Below are 5,897 nucleotides of genomic sequence, written 5' to 3'. Positions count from 1 at the left end.
GAGTGAGAGGCTTGCTCTTCACTTGGTAGGATTTTTGTAACTTAGGCGAGTGCTTGGACTGCAGCTAAGCCCCCGAGTGAGAGGCTTGCTCTTCACTCGGTAGGATTTTTTACAAACTTAGGCGAGTCTTTGGACTGCAGCTAAGCCCCCGAGTGAGAGGCTTGCTCTTCACTCGGTAGGATTTTTTACAACTTAGGCGAGCACAGGGCTGCAGCTAAGCCCCCGAGTGAGAGGCTTGCTCTTCACTCGGTAGGATTTTTACAACTTAGGCGAGCACAGGGCTGCAGCTAAGCCCCCGAGTGAAAGTCTGGCTTACCACTCGGTAGGATTTTGATAACTTAGGCGAAACGGATTCGCAGCTAAGCCTCCGAGTGGGAGTCTGGCTCACCACTCGGTAGGATTTTTACAAACTTAGGCGAAACGGATTCGCGGCTAAGTCACCCACTGAGGGGGAATTTTATTGGACAAAAATAAAAAGTGACAGAAATTATGGAGGAACTATGACACTATTATCTTGAGGTCCATGAACTACAGAAGTACTTTATTGCAACTCATCCGAGTGATAAAACTTAAGTATAAAATGGGCGGAGTAGCTCCGCGTTCCAAGCTCGGGGCTCGTCGATATTATGCTCGACGTTGTAAAGACGGTACGCCCCGTTGTGGAGAACCTTGGTGACGATGAAGGGGCCTTCCCAAGAAGGAGCAAGCTTGTGTGGTTTGTGCTGATCCACTCGGAGAACTAAATCTCCTTCCTGGAAGGCTCGACCTCTCACATTTCTGGCGTGGAAACGACGCAAATCTTGTTGGTAGATGGTCGACCGGATCAGAGCCATCTCCCTTTCTTCCTCTAAAAGGTCGACTGCGTCCTGCCGCGCTTGTTCAGCCTCTGCTTCGTTGTAGATTTCAACTCGAGGAGCATTGTGGAGAAGATCACTCGGCAAGACTGCTTCAGCTCTGTAGACCAAGAAGAACGGAGTTCTTCCGGTCGACCGATTAGGTGTGGTCCGCAGCCCCCAAAGCACTGAGGGAAGTTCGTCGACCCAAGCTCCAGCCGCGTGTTTGAGATCACGCATCAGTCGAGGCTTCAATCCCTTAAGAATCAGTCCATTAGCTCGCTCTGCTTGTCCATTCGACTGCGGATGGGCGACTGAAGCGTAGTCGACCCGTGTGCCTTGGGAGTTGCAGAAATCTCTGAATTCCTCTGAGTCAAAGTTTGACCCATTATCCGTAATGATGCTGTGCGGGACTCCATATCTGAATATTAGTTCCCTGATGAAGCTAACAGCAGTACCGGTGTCAAGGTTCTTGATTGGTTTAGCCTCGATCCACTTGGTGAACTTGTCGACTGCCACCAGTACATGCGTGAAGCCACTTCGTCCTGTTCTCAAAGGACCGACCATGTCCAGTCCCCATACTGCGAAAGGCCAAACGAGTGGGATGGTCTTCAGAGCCGACGCAGGCTTGCGCGACATATTCGAGTAGAACTGACATCCCTCGCACTTATCCACTATCTCTTTTGCCATCTCATTCGCCTTTGGCCAGTAAAATCCGGCTCGGTATGCTTTGGCCACGATGGTCCGAGAGGACGCATGATGACCACAGGTCCCCGAGTGGATATCATTGAGGATGAGTCGACCTTCTTCTGGTGTTATGCACTTCTGGCCAACTCCAGTCGCGCTTTCTCTGTATAATTGTCCTTTGATTACGGTAAAGGCCTTAGATCAACGGACGATCTGTCGAGCCTCTTCCTCATCCTCCGGAAGCTCTTTTCTCAGGATATATGCGACATACGGAACTGTCCAGTCGGGAATGACCACCAAAACCTCCATGATCAAGTCGACCACCGCTGGGACCTCAATCCCAGTCGGATCTGTGGCACTCTTGGGCTGTGGAGTTTCTTCGGTGAAAGGATCTTCTTTGACTGACGGAGTGTGTATATGCTCCAAGAACACACCACTCGGAATGGCTTCTCTCTTGGAACCTATCTTTGCTAGATCATCAGCTGCTTGATTTTTCAGTCGGGGTATATGATGGAGCTCCAACCCCTCGAACTTCTTTTCCAGCTTCCTCACTGCACTGCAGTATCCAGTCATGGCTGGACTTCTCACGTCCCACTCTTTCATCACCTGGTTGACCACTAAATCCGAGTCGCCATAGACCATCAGGCGACGGACGCCGAGTGAAATGGCCATGCGCAACCCATATAAGAGGGCCTCATATTCTGCCTCATTGTTGGAGGAATCAAAGTGAATCTGGAGCACATATCTGAGCTTATCTCCTCTGGGGGAAACCAGGACAACCCCAGCACCGGAACCATTCAACATCTTAGAGCCATCAAAGAACATGGTCCAATGCTCCGAGTGAACTTCAGTCGGCTGCTATTGTTCAATCCACTCGGCGAGGAAATCTGCTATTGCCTGGGACTTAATGGCTTTCTTTGCCTCAAACTTGATATCAAGGGGAAGAAGTTCAATCGCCCATTTGGCCACTCGACCAGTTGCATCTCTGTTGTGCAAAATCTCTGATAGTGGAGCGTCGCTGACGACTGTGATGGAATGATCAGAAAAATAATGAGCAACCTTCTTTGTGGTCATGTATATTCCATACACAAGCTTCTGATAATGAGGATATCTCTGCTTGGATGGAGTCAAGACTTCAGACAAATAATACACTGGGCGCTGAACTTTGAGAGCTTTTCCTTCTTCTTCCCGCTCGACCGTAAGCACAGTACTGACGACTTGTCCTGTGGCTGCGATATAGAGCAACAGAGGCTCTTTGCTGATTGGAGCAGCAAGCACCGGCTGGGTGGAGAGCAGAGCTTTTAGCTCGGCAAACGCTACATCAGCTTCTGGAGTCTACTCGAACTTGTCTGTCTTCTTCATCAGTCGGTAAAGAGGCAATGCCTTTTCACCGAGTCGTGAGATGAATCGACTTAATGCGGCCAAGCATCCAGTAAGCTTCTGGACATTGTGCACTCGCACAGGGCGTTTCATTCGGAGAATAGTGCCAATCTTCTCTGGGTTAGCGTCGATTCCCCGTTCGGAAACGAGAAAACCGAGTAACTTGCCACCAGGAACTCCAAATGTGCACTTTGATGGATTGAGCTTGATATCATATCTTCTGAGGTTGGCAAATGTTTCGGCGAGATCAGCGAGCAGGTCGGAACCTTTTCGTGACTTGACGACGATATCATCCATATATGCTTCCACATTCCGACTGATTTGAGTGAGTAGACACTTCTGAATCATTCGCATAAATGTGGCTCCGGCATTCTTGAGGCCGAATGGCATGGTGATATAGCAGAAGCACCCGAATGGAGTGATGAAAGCTGTTTTTACCTCGTCGGGTCCGTACAGACGGATCTGGTGGTACCCGGAGTAGGCATCTAAAAAAGATAGCCTCTCGCATCCCGCGGTCGAGTCAACAATTTGATCTATGCGAGGGAGAGGGAAATGATCTTTCAGGCAGGCCCGGTTGATGTGCTTGAAATCAATGCACATTCAGAGCGACTTGTCCTTCTTAGGGACCATGACGACATTAGCGAGCCACTCGGAGTGGTATATCTCTCGGATAAATCCTGCCGCCAACAGTCGAGCCACTTCCTCACCAATGGCTTTTCTCTTCTGGACGGCGGACCGCCGAAGATGCTCTTTGACTGGTTTTGCAGACGAGTCGACTCTTAGGCGATGCTCAGCCAGTCCCCTGGGAACACCTGGCATGTCAGCGGGCTTCCATGCAAAAATGTCCCAGTTCTCACGGAGGAACTGGATGAGCGCTTCTTCCTATTTCGGGTCGAGTGTTGTGGAGATGCGGGTCGGAGCTGCATCCGGGTCGGTCGGGTGAATGTGAACAAGCTTCGTCTCACCGGACGATTGGAATGCAGACTCTGTGGCGGGTTTCTTTGATCGCAGCAAGTCACTCGGATCTGCGTTTTGCTTGTATTCCTCGAACTCGACCGCTGTCACCTGGGAATCGGCAATCTTGGAGCCCTTCTGAAAGCACTCTTCTGCCTTTTTCCGATCACCGGTGACAGTGATTACTCCTTTGGGGTCGGGCATCTTCAATTTGAGGTACACGTAACATGGTCGAGCCATGAACCGTGCGTAAGCTGGTCTCCCCAAAATGGCATGATATGCACTCTGAAAATCCACGACCTCAAACGTCAACTTTTCTTTGCGAAAATGTTTCGAATCACCAAACACCACGTCCAAAGCTATTTGGCCGAGTGACTCGGCTTTCTTCCCTGGTATAACTCCATGAAAACTCATGTTACTAGTGCTCAGTCGGGACATCGGAATGCCCATTCCTTTCAGTGTGTCTGCATACAACAAATTCAGCCCGCTTCCACCATCCATCAGCACTTTTGTCAGTCGAGTGCCTTCGACAACTGGATCGACCACCAAAGCTTGCCTCCCAGGGGTGGCAATATGAGTCGGGTGATCAGATTGGTCGAATGTGATGGGTATTTGAGACCATTTCAGATAATTTGCTTTTGCTGGGGCAACCATGTTCACCTCTCGGTTAATGACCTTCAGTCGACTCCTGCTTTCCACATCTGCAAAGATCATCAAAGTGGAGTTGATATGCGGATATCCTTCCTCACTGTCCTCCTTGTCTTCAGCCTTGTCCGACTCCTTCTCCTTGTCCTTAGACTGTTTTCCCTGAAACTGCTGGATCAGGAGTCGACATTGGCGAGTGGTGTGCTTCGGGTAGATGATATTCCCCTCTTCGTCTTTCTTCGTGTGGATGTGACATGGCATATCCATTACGCCGTTCCCTTCTTTATCCTTTACCTTCTTGGGGTTCCAGGATCCTTTTGGTTTCCCCTTAAACTTTCCCTGAGTCACGGCCAGAGCCTCTCCAGGAGCTGCCGGTTCAGCCTTCCGCTTTTGTTTCCGACTGGTGTTTCCTTTTTCCGACTGACTCGGCTTGTGCTTGCTGCTTCGGAGTCGGTCTTCTTCTTCGCCGTTGGCGTACTTGGTAGCAATCTCCATCATCCGACTCAAGGTCATGTCGCCGGTTCGACCAAACTTCAAACTCAGTTCTCTGTTCTTGACGCCATCTTTGAAGGCGCAGACTGCCTGATGATCAGACACATTCTCCACAGTGTGGTGCAAAGTGATCCACCTCTGAATATACTCTCTGAGAGTCTCATTAGCCTTCTGCACGCAGACCTGCAACTCTGTCAATCCAGCTGGTCGCTTGCAAGTTCCTTCAAATGTTCTGATGAACACTCGGGACAGATCTTCCCAAGTGTAAATGCTGCTAGGAGGTAATTGAGTCAACCATGCCCTGGCAGAACCTTCCAGCATGAGGGGCAAATGCTTCATGGCCACCTCGTCGTTCCCACCACCAATCTGAACTGCCACTCGGTAGTCTTCAAGCCAAGTTTCAGGCTTAGACTCACCAGTGAACTTGCTGACTCCTGTTGCCAACCTGAAATTGGGAGGGATAACTGCGGCTCTGATAGCTCTGCTGAAACATTCAAGACCAGAAACATGCACTCGACTGCTTGTGGGCGCATCTCTGTCGAGTCCGCCCCGATGGGCTCTGTTCCGGTCGACCAAACCTTGCACGATAATGGATCGCGCGTCGAAGCCTGGTTCTCTGGGGTCGACTGGAACCCTTCGCCCTGTATTGTACTGACGCCTGTCATCTTGCTGCCGAGGAGCGTAAGACCCACCCCTCGGAGGGGAATGGGGCACTCGACGCCTATCATCTCGGTCGAGTCGGTCACCATATTGGCCTCGCCGATTCTCGTGCCCCTCACGCCGCGGAGGCGATCTGGGGCTGTGAGCCGACTGAACCGTATTCGCAGTGACGGATCGACTGTGAATTCTGTTGCGCGACTGAGACACGGCTGAATTCTGATCTCCTGCTGCCCGGAGCAGATCCCT

This window comes from Triticum dicoccoides, chromosome 7A (assembly GCF_002162155.2).
Source record: "Triticum dicoccoides isolate Atlit2015 ecotype Zavitan chromosome 7A, WEW_v2.0, whole genome shotgun sequence".
Taxonomy (NCBI): domain Eukaryota; kingdom Viridiplantae; phylum Streptophyta; class Magnoliopsida; order Poales; family Poaceae; genus Triticum; species Triticum dicoccoides.
The sequence above is the reverse complement of the archived record's forward strand: the minus strand, read 5'-3'. Positions refer to the sequence as shown.